The following is an 11,580-nucleotide window of genomic DNA, read 5'->3' as shown; positions in this document are numbered from 1 at the left end:
TTGTACATGGTTTGTAGCTACACAGCAAAAAACACAGCTCCTGCTCTTTGAGAAAAATGCAGGTTGCTGCTTCAGTGGAGCCCCAAGGCCACCCGCTCCTGTTCCTGACCCACCGCTGTTCACTCTCCCCAGGAACAAGTTGGTCAGGAAGCCTCACCTCACCTGTGACTTTTAAAGATACTGTAAGTTGGTGCAGTGGTAAGGAATCTGCCTGCCAATGCAGGAGACATGGGTTCAATCTTTGGGTTGGGAAGATCCCTGGAGGAGGAATTGGCAACCTACTCCAATATTCTTGCCTGGAAAATTCCATGGACAGAGGAGCCTGGCAGGCTACAGTCCATGGGGTGTAAAGAGTCAGACACGACTGAGCGACTGAACACGCATGCACACACGCACACACGCACACGTGCACACATGCACGCATGCATGCACACACACACACACTACTCCGTGGAGCCAGTGGTGGTGATTCACCAGATGAGAATCACCCTCGGCTGCAACATGAAGTCTTTGGAGAAGGTTAGTGCTGAGCTGACCAGAGATGTGAAGGAAAACAATCTCAGACTGAAAGCATGGGTTCAGATACCTACTGAGACTCTGAGAATAACTACAAGGATACAAGGAGGACTTGGAAAAGGTGCTTCTAAGACTAGGAATTGTTTCCAGGCAAGGATCCACAAGCAACATTGACTTGCACATTCTGAGAGTGTCAGACAGATCACCTCTATCATCACTGAGTCAGGAGTTGAGGTTGAAGTCACCATTGCAGATGCTTAAATTAATCTTTTAAATAAATTGATAAAGTGAAAGTGAGAAGTGAAATTGTTAGTCACCCAGTTGTGTCTGGCTTTTCACCACCCTATGAACTGTAGCTTGCCACTCTCGCTCCTCTGTCCATGGAATTCTCCAGGCAGGAATACTAGAATGGGTGGCCATTGCCTTCTCCAAGAATCTTCCCAACCCAGGGATGAAACCCAGGTCTGCCATGTTGCAGGCAGATTCTTTTACCATCTGAGCCACGAGAGAAGCCCCCAATAAACTGATAATCGGTTGTTTAAAAAAATGGCTCCTGCTAACTCCTGATTGTTCTATATATGATGTCAGTCATTCTAGAGATACTGAACTCATTCCTGCAATGCTAGTCTAAATGGCCTCATGAATGGACTCACTGGCTTAGCAGGGGTCAGGGACCCCTTCTTTGGTCACTCCGCTGTTTCTGGTGCAGAGAAGTATGCTCTAATGGGCCCATTCTGGATCAGATGTCTGCTCCCGTGACAGGAGATGCAGGGTCATTTGAGAACACGGTCCCTCTAAAGGAAAACAAATGGATGTCGTAGGTGGAGGGATGATTTGGAGAAAAAGAGCCAGGCTGGCCAGACAAAACCAAAGATGGAATTCACCCTTCTCTTCTGGAAGTAAACACAGGAAGAACTCATTTGTCCCAAGTTTTACTCACTTCCCTTATGCATTAATTCATTCAAACACTAAACACTTGTCAGAGCACTACCTGTCAGGTCATGCTCATTTTCTTGGTTTAGAGTAAAAGAAAGATTCCTCCTCCTACTGCGGCTACATTCCCCTCACACTTTTCTGTCTCTGCTAGAGAAACTCTTACCCCACTTGCCAGGAAACAGCAGCTTCTAGACCATTTCAAGCCCATGACTACCCCTGTCGAGCAATCTGTTCTCTTTGAAACAGCCAGCAATGGGCAAATATCACAACAGATATTGCCAATGTCTCAATAGTCACACAGATGCACATACATATACACAGACAGACAGACACACACACACAGAGGCCAGGATGCAGTACTAGAAACTGAGAAACCATTTTATTTTCCTCTGGTGAATAGAACATTTTGTCAGCCACATTCAGTTTCTTGTATTTATTTGCCTCCTATAGGAGGCCTATAGGCTTCCCAGGTGGCACTAGTGGTAAAGAACCCGCCTGCCAATGCAGGAGACAAAAGGCATAGGTTTGATTCTTGGGTTGGGAAGATCCCCTGGAGGAAGGCATGGCAACCCACTCCAGTGTTCTTGCCTGGAGAATCCCATGGACGGAGGAGCTTGGCGGGCTACAGTCCATGGGGTCACAAAGAGTTGGACATGACTGAAGCGACTTATCCTACACACACACACACACACACACACACACACACACGCACACATACACACTCACACACACACACACACACACGCACACACACACGAGACCTATAGCATAAAGACACTCTGAACTCAGGGAAGACTCACTGGATTTCTTTGAACAAGAGTTACTATCTCTTTGTCCTCAAATTTTCTAGTCTGAAAAGTAAAAAGATTAAATATGAAATAAATCCTTACAGCCAGTTTTGGGAGAGGAAAAACTAGGTCCTAAATTTTCAAAACTCTGAGTCTCACAAAGGAGTCTTTCCAATATTCCAGGTTGCGTTGGGTGGCCAAGTTTTACTCTGGCCTTTCCTTCCTTCCTTCCTTCCTTCCTTTTCTTCTTTCTACCTTTTTCTTTGCTTCCTTTTTTTTTTCTATCACTTTCTGCCATATTCATTTTCCTGTGTGTATTCTCTGCCACACTGTAACTTCTAGAAGACCAAGACCAATATTTATTCATTGTATCCCAAATGCCCAGGGCATAACTTGGCATATAATAGACACTGAATAAATGTTTATTGGGCTTCCCAGGTGGCACTAGTTTTAAAGAACCCACCTGTCACTGCAGGAGACTTAAGAGATGTGGGTTTGACCCCCGGGTCAGGAAGATCTCCTGGAGGAGAGCATGGCAACAAACCCCAGTATTCTTGCCTGGAGAATCCCATGGATGGAGGAGCCAGAAGGCTGTAACCCATGGGTTGCACACAGTCGGACACACTGAAGTGACTTAGTATGCATGCAAATGTTTATTTAAAAAAAGGATGGATAGATATGAGACATACTGTGCCGGTCAGCCTCACTTGTCCACAGAGGTATCTTATCCTGCTGTGAGCAAGATGTGTGATTACACTGACTATTGTGAGTATGCAGATTAGGGAATTTAGGCTGTCGGGTCACACAAAAGCCACCAGAATTCACATCTCCTTAGGTGTTCTCCTAACCTGGATCCACAGACAATCCTGGTCTAGCAGGTACAGCAGAGACCCACAAGCACACATTCAACCCACTATTAATGAGAAGGGTCCAGGTTGCTCAGACACTTTTAAAAAGAAGTCTTAATAACAGTTACTGAGCCCTTACTCGGAGAAGGCAATGGCACCCACTCCAGTACTCTTGCCTGGAAAATCCCATGGACAGAGGAGCCTGGTAGGCTGCAGTCCATGGGGTCGCTACTAGTCAGACACGACTGAGCGACTTCACTTTCACTTTTCACTTTCATGCATTGGAGAAAGAAATGGCAACCCACTCCAGTGTTCTTGCCTGGAGAATCCCAGGGACGGGGGAGCCTGGTGGGCTGCCATCTATGGGGTTGCACAGAGTCGGACACGACTGAAGCGACTTAGCAGCAGCAGCAGCAGAGCCCTTACTATGAGTCTGGCACCATCTAAGAGCCTTGACAACATTATCAAACCAGTGGGTCTTATTCAGAGTGACTTTGCTTCTAGGCACTATGGGAAAGGTCTGGACACAGTTTAGATTCTCACTCTGGAGGGGTTTGATACTGATATGTAGTGGGAGAGGTCAGAGATCCTGCTAAACATCCAGTAATACACCAGACAAACCCCCACAACAAAGAGTCCATCCCCAAGTCAGTAGTGCCAAGGATGAGAAATTCTGATCTAAATGAATCCCATCGACAATATTACTATTATTATTTTCCTGATTAGAGAGAAATCTGATAAATATGTTATTTGCCCAAGTACCAGCTCTGGAATTTGAACCTCAGTCTTTTGGGTTGAAACCCTCTGCTCTTACTATTGAGCCTATAACTCTTGGCAGGTCTTACCTACAAGGAAGAACTAAACAGGGAACTTGACAGTAATTATCCCAAACCTATTTAGCATGCTGGGCTTTGAAGATCGCCCACTGCTCCAACAGCAGACTTTTTACCTAGTTTCATGTGAGGAACTGAAGATGTTACCATGGCCAGACCTGGGAGTATCTTTAAATTGAATCCAGTTCCTCCCGTTGAAACATAATAACTTTCAAACTAATCTAGTCTCTTCATTACCAGTGCCATAGCCAGTTGTCGAAATCTCTTTTGAGTTAGTAGTTAAAAGGCCCAGCCACACATCCGTAACGTTATTGTTGCTGGCTAAAATCCTTTGCAACAACACAAACATCACTCAGAATCAAATTATCAGATGTGCCGACAAGATGTTTCTCGATTTAATAGTGTGGTAAATGATGGCTGGGAGATGTTCTTTGAAGCTGTGGAGGCCAATGTGAAAGCTAATTCAATTCTCAAATGAATAAAAGTGAGAAACTGTTCTTATAAACCTGATATTACCAGAGATAGGGCCAGAGCATGCTGCTGCCTTGCGTGAGGGAGGAGAGAAGTGTAGAATTTACTTTATTTCTGATAATAAAGCGTTGGGATCTGAGACCACACAGGTTTGACCTTGGTCCCCGGCAGAGGACTTGAGCAGGAGTGAGGGCTCATTTCCAACTCAGTTGAGAAGCGGGCATCGTCTGTCATCAGTTCCCCTGGGGGCCTCTTGAGAGAAGAAGGGGTCCCCTGAAGCAGCATCCAAGGCCTCGGGGAAATCACATTCCTGCTTATTAGACTTGGAGAGTATGTAATAGGATTTCCTGAGAGTAAAGGGGATCTCAGATGACCTAGGCCACTGACTCTCCAATTACTCACCAGAGCCCCAGGTTTTCACATAGGCATCTCAGGGATAAGGAGAAGGAAGCTTTGGAAGACAATTGGGGCCTGGAGTTTGCTTTAATTTATTATACATACAGCTGACCCTTGAACAGCATAGGCTTAAGGTGTGCAGGTGCATTTAAATGTGTGTGTGTTTTTTCCTGTAGGAAATAAATTCTAAAAAACTATGTGATCTATGTTTGGTTGACTCGGTGGACATGGAACCATGGATGTATGTGGACTAGAAAGCTGTATGTGGATTTTTGACTGTGTGTGGGTCAGCACCTCTACAGCCTGCTTTGTTTGAGGGTCAGGTGTATACATATTGGGCTTTGTTTCTAAGTCACTCAGTCATGTCCAACTCTTTACAACCCCATGGACTGTAGCATGCCAGGCTTCCCTATCCTCTGTCATCTTCTGGAGTTTGGGCAAACTCATGTCCATTGAGTCGGTGATGCCATCTAACCATCTTATCCTCTGTCATCCTCTTCTCCTCCTTCGTCCCCTTCTCCTCCTGCCTTCAATCTTTCCCAGCATCAGGGTCTTTTCCAATGAGTCAGCTCTTCACATCAGGTGGCCAAAGTACTGTAGTTTCAGCTTAAGCATCAGTCCTTCCAATGAATATTCGGCACTGATTTCCTTTATGCTTGACTGCTTTGATCTCTTTGCTGTCCAAGGGACTCTCAAGAGTCTTCTCCAACACCACAGTTCAAAAGCATCAATTCTTTGGCACTCAGCCTACTTCATGGTTCAACTCTCACATCCATACATGACTATTGGAAAAACCATAGTTTTAACTATATGGACCTTTGTTGACAAATAATGTCACTGCTTTTTAATACGCTGTCTAGGTTTGTCATAGCTTTCCTTCCAAGAGAAAATGTCTTTTAATTTCATGGCAGCAGTCACTATCCACAGTGATATTGGAGCTCAAGAAAATAAAGTCTGTCACTGTTTTCATTGTTTCCCTATCTATTTACCATGAAGTGATGGGACCAGATGTCATAATCTTTGCTTTTTGAATGTTGAGTTTTAAGCCAGCTTTTTCACTCGTCTCTTTCACCTTCAACAAGAGGCTCTTTAGTTCCTGTTCCCTTTCTGCCATAAGGCTGGTGTAATCTGCATAGCTGCTGCTGCAGCTGCTAAGTCACTTCAGTCATGTCTGACTCTGTGTGACCCCATAGACGGCAGCCCACCAGGCTCCCCCGTCCCTGGGATTCTCCAAGCAAGATCATTGGAGTGGGTTGCCGTTTCCTTCTCCAGTGCATGAAAGTGAAAAGTGAAAGTGAAGTCGCTCAATCATGTCTGACTCTTAGTGGCACCATGGACTGCAGCCTACCATGCTCCTCCATCCATGGGATTTTCCAGGCAAGAGTCCTGGAGTGGGGTGCCATTGTCTTCTCTGCTGCATATCTGAGGTTATTGATATTTCTCCTCTGCAATCTCAATTCCAGCTTATGCTTCATCTGAATTAGATCTGATAGACAGAGTGTCTGAAGAACTATGGACAGAGGTTCATGACACTGTAGAGGATGAAGTGATAAAGACCATCTCCAAGAAAAACAAATACAAAAAAGCAAAGGGTTGTCTGAGGAAGCCTTACAGATAGCTGAGAAAAGAAGAAAAGCTAAAGGCAAAGGACAAAAGGAAAGATATACCCATCTGAATGCAGAGTTCCAAAGAAGAGGAAGGAGAGATAAGAAAGCCTTCCTCAGTGATCAATGCAAAGAAATAGAGGAAAACAATAGAGTGGGAAAGACTGGAGATCTCTTCAAGAAAATCAGAGATACCAAGAGAACATTCCATGCAACAATGGGTACAATAAAGGATAGAAATGGTATGGACCTAAAAAGGCAGAAGATATTAAGAAAAGTTGCAAGAATACATGGAAGAACTATACAAAAAAGATCTTAATGACCCAGAAAACCACGATGGTGTGATCACCCACCTAGAGCCAGACATCCTGGAGTCTGAAGTGAAGTGAGCATTAGGAAGCATCACTATGAACAAAGCTAGTGGAGGTGATGGCATTCCTGCTGAGCGATTTCAAATCCTAAAAGATGATGCTGTGAAAGTGCTGCACTCAATATGCCAGCAAATTTGGAAAACTCAGGAGCGGCCACAGGACTGCAAAATGTCAATTTTCATTCCAATCCCAAAGAAAGGCAGTGCCAAAGAATGTTTAAACTACCACACAATTGCACTCATCTCACACACTAGCAAAGTAACCCTCAAAATTCTCCAAGCCAGGCTCCAACAATATGAGAACTGAGAACTTGCGGATGTTCAAGCTGGATTTAGAAAAAGCAGAGGACCAGAGATCAAATTGCGAACATCTGTTGGATCATATAAAAAGCAAGAGAGTTCCAGAAAAAAAAAAAATCTACTTCTGGTTTATAGACTATGCCAAAGCTTTTGACTGTGTGGATCACAACAAACTGTGGAAAATTCTTAAAGAGATGGGAATACCAGACCACCTTAACCCCATCCTGAGAAATCTGTATGCAGATCAAGAAGCAACGCTTAGAACCAGATGTGGAACAACGGACTGGTTCCAAACTGGGAAAGGAGTACGTCAATGCTGTATGTTGTCACCCCGCTTCTTTAACTTATACACAGAGTGCATCATGAGAAACGCTGGGCTGGAAGAAGCACAAGCTGGAATCAAGATTGCCAGGAGAAATATCAATAACCTCAGATATGCAGATGACACCACCCTTATGGCAGAAACCGAACAGGAACTGAAGAGCCTCTTTATCAAAGTAAAAGAGAAGAGTGAAAAAGCTGGCTTAAAACTCAACATTCAAAAAACAAAGATAATGGCATCTGGTCCCATCACTTTGTGGCAAATAGATGGGGAAACAATGACAGACTTTATTTTCTTGGGCTCCAAAATCACTGTAAATGGTAACTGCAGCCATGAAATTAAAAGATGCTTGTTCCTTGGAAGAAAATCTATAACCAACCTAGATAGCATATTAAAAAGCAGAGACATTACTTTGCTGACAAAGGTCCATCTAGTCAAAGCTATGGTTTTCTCAGTAGTCATGTATGGATGTGAGAGTTGGACCATAAAGCAGGCTGAGCACTGACGAATTGATGCTTTTGAACTGTGATGTTGGAGAAGACTCTTGAGAGTCCTGTGGACAGCAAGGAAATTAAAGGAGTCAATCATAAAGGAAATCAGTCCTGAATATTCATTGGAAGGGCTGATGCTGTAGTTGAGGGTCCAATACTTTGGCCACCTGATGTGAAGAACTGACTCACTGGAAAAGACTCTGATGCTGAGAAAGATTGAAGGCAGAAAGAGAAGGGGACTACAGAGGATGAAATGGCTGGATGGCATCACCAACTCGATGGACATGGGTTTGAGCACACTCCTATAGTTGGTGATGGATAGGGAAGCCTGGTGTGCAGCAGTCCATGGGGTTGCAAAGAGTCGGACATGATTGACCGACTTAACTGAACTGAAGCAGGGTGACAATATCCAACCTTGACATACTCCTTTTCCAATTTTGAACCAGAACATTGTTCTATGCCCAGTTCTAACTGTTGCTTCATGACCTGCATAAAAATCTCTCGGGAGGCAGATAAGGTGGTCTGGTATTCCCATCTCTTTAAGAAATTTCCACAGTTTGTCGTGATCCACACAGTCAAAGGATTTAGTGTAGTCAATGAAGCAGAAGTAGATGTTCTTCTGGAACTCTCTTTGTTTTTCTATGATCCAGTGGATGTTGGCAATTTGATCTCTGGTTCCTCTGCTTTTTCTAAATCTAGCTTGTACATTTGGAATTTCTCCATTCATGTACCATTGAAGCCTAGCTTGAAGGATTTTGAGCATTACCTTGCTAGCATGTGGGCTTCAGGATAAGATATTATCTAGAGAAAAAGATACTTTGCTGCTCAAATTCATAAACTCCACTAATCTCTTCACTCAGATGAGGAAAACTAGGCCCAAGGCCACTCAACCAGTCAAGGGCTACACTCTAACACCAATTCTCTGACAGCAACTGGGTATCCAATGATTCAACTCAAGTCTGATACTAACTGCTTGGAATTTGCTCCAACTGCTGATGCCGGCCACAAGTCCCGAGAGCCACCCACATGTCTCCCTGACTAGTGTGGCTATAAATTTGGTGGTCCCTATGATCCCCTGTGAAGGGCAGGGAAGCCTGTGTGCTGCAGTCCACAGAGTCACAAAGAGTTGGGCATGACTTAACAATGGAACAACAACAACGATCCCCCTTCAGTTGTGATGATTACCTATTAATAGAAGGACTCAAAGAATCCAAGAAGTACACATTTGTGATTATTATTTTAATATAAAGGATAAAAATGTATGGCAAGATGAAGAGACTCATAAGATAACAAAGTTTGGGAAGACCCCAAGTACAGCAGGTTCTGTATCTGTGAAGTCTGGGGATGTACCGTCCTACCTGTGCAGCCACAAGTCACCAACCAGGAAACCTCTGTGCCTTCTTGTTCAGAGTTTTTGTCCAGGTTTTACTAGTTAGGTGCAATTGATTAAGTCATTGACCATGTGACTGAACTCAACCTTCAGCAGATCTCCCATCCCAAGGAGATCTGAGCAGAATGGGCTGAAACTCTTGAGCATATATTTGGAAAAAACTCTAGTTTGAAAAGATAAATGTGCTCCAATGTTCATAACAGCTTTATTCACAATAACCAAGACATGAAGGCAACCTCAATATCCATTCATTCATCTGTCAATGAATGAATATAGAAGATGTGGGGTGTGTGTGTGTGTGTGTGTGTGTGGGTGTGGGTGTGTGTGTGTATGTATATAAATGGGTCCTCAGTCACTCAGTCGTGTCTAACTCTGTGTGACCCCCTGGACTGTAGCCCGCCAGGCACCTCTGTCTATGGCATTTTTCTGGCAAAAGTACTAGAGTGGGTTGTCATTTCCTACTCCAGGGGATCTTCCCAACCTAGGGATCCAACCCATGTTTCTTGGGTCTGCTTCACTGGCAAGCAGATTCTTTACCAGCTGGGAAGCCTATACACACACACACACACACACACACACTGGCAATATTATTCAGCCACAAAAAAGAATGAAAAAAATTCCACTTGCAGCAACATGGATAGACCTGGAGATTATCATCCCAAGTGAATTAAGTCAGATAGATAAAGACAAATATCATTTAATATCACTTATGGGCATGCATGCTAAGTCACTTCAGTCATGTCCAACTCTTTGTGACCCTGTGGACTGTAGCCCACCAGGCTGCTCTGTCCATGGGACTCTCCAGGCAAGAATACTGAAGTGGGTGGCCATGCCCTCCTTCAGGGGATCTTCCCAACCCAGAGACTGAACCTGCATCTCTTATGTCTTCAATGTTGGCATGAGGGTTCTTTACCACTAGTGCCACCTGGGAAAGTAAGTATCACTTATATGTGGAGTCTTAAAAAATGATACAAACTAACTTATTAACAAAACAGAAACAGACTTACAGACCTAGAAAGCAAATTTATGGTTACGAAAGTCAAGTGGTGGGGGAACAGAGAAACTGCGAATTTGGGGTTAACAGATACAAACTACTATACTAAAATAGTAAACAAAAAGTAAACAAACAAGGACCCACTATGAAGTACAGAGAACTATGCTCAATGTCTCATAATAACCTATAATGGAAAAGAATCTGGTAACAAATACACACACACACACACATATAATTGAATCTCTTTGCTGTACACTTGAAACTAACCCAGAATTTTAAATTAAATTCAGTTCAGTTCAGTCACTGAGTCATGTCCAACTCTTTGCAACCCCATGAATCGCAGCACGCCAGGCCTCCCTGTCCATCACCAACTCCCAGAGTTCACCCAAACTCATGTGCATCGAGTCGGTGATGCCATCCAGCCATCTCATCCTCTGCCGTCCCCTTCTCCTCCTGCCCCGAGTCCCTCCCAGCATCAGGGTCTTTTCCAATGAGTCAACTCTTCACATGAGGTGGCCAAAGTATTGGAGTTTTAAATTAAATTAAATTAACTTTAATAAAAGAAAAACAACAGAGAGGGGCTAGAAGTTCCAATCCTCGAATCTCACACACAGTGTTTCTTGTGTGGCCAGATCCTCGGAGACTATCCTCCATGACTTACCTCTTTACATAAACTCAGGTGCACTCAAAAGAGGCTCCTTATGAATAACAAGGTTCTCCTACCACTTAGGAAATTCCAAAGGTATTTGAAGTTCTGTGCCAGGAATCAGAGACAAAGACCAGATTTTCCTTCTTTATAATCACACCCCCAGGGCAGAGTTTGACACCATCACTCTTCCTTTCTCTCACCCCAGATTTCCCCTGGAGAACTGGCTGAACGTTTTCAGAGTTTTCTGTTGTTTTACAGAGGTGTGAAAGAGACTGAGAGACGCTGAGACTGCCGAGGCTAAGCTGGTGTGAAACTTTGGTCTCTAAATCTGAATTCTCTGAGATTCTCTGGAGGGTTCCATGTTTGTCTCCTGTGGTTACTCTAGCCAGTTATCACAAACTTGGTGACTTTAAAACACATTTGTTAGCTTACAGATCTGAAGGCTGGAAGTCTGAAATGAGTCCTCAGGGCCATGTTCCTTCTGGAGGCTCCATGAGAACCTGTTTCCTTGACCTTTTTGTCTTCCAAGGTTCCTTTGCATCTTTTTATTCATGATCTTCTTCCTCTGTCTTGAAGCCTGCACTGTAGCATCTTCAAATCCTTTCTTTCTCTCTCCCTCTGTTTCCATCATGACATGACTTTCTGTCTAACTCTGACTCAAAGACCCTGTAA

General features: G+C 43.9%; 1 pseudogene; it reads left to right on the top strand.

The window, feature by feature from the left end:
* The first annotated feature begins 426 nt into the window (after window positions 1–426).
* Window positions 427–777, top strand: LOC120882515 (annotated as a pseudogene).
* The last annotated feature ends 10,803 nt before the right edge of the window (window positions 778–11,580 follow it).

The sequence above is a fragment of the Oryx dammah genome, unplaced genomic scaffold (genome assembly GCF_014754425.2).
Source record: "Oryx dammah isolate SB20612 unplaced genomic scaffold, SCBI_Odam_1.1 HiC_scaffold_2, whole genome shotgun sequence".
Classification (NCBI taxonomy): Eukaryota; Metazoa; Chordata; class Mammalia; order Artiodactyla; family Bovidae; genus Oryx; species Oryx dammah.
The sequence above is the reverse complement of the archived record's forward strand: the minus strand, read 5'-3'. Positions and strand labels throughout refer to the sequence as shown.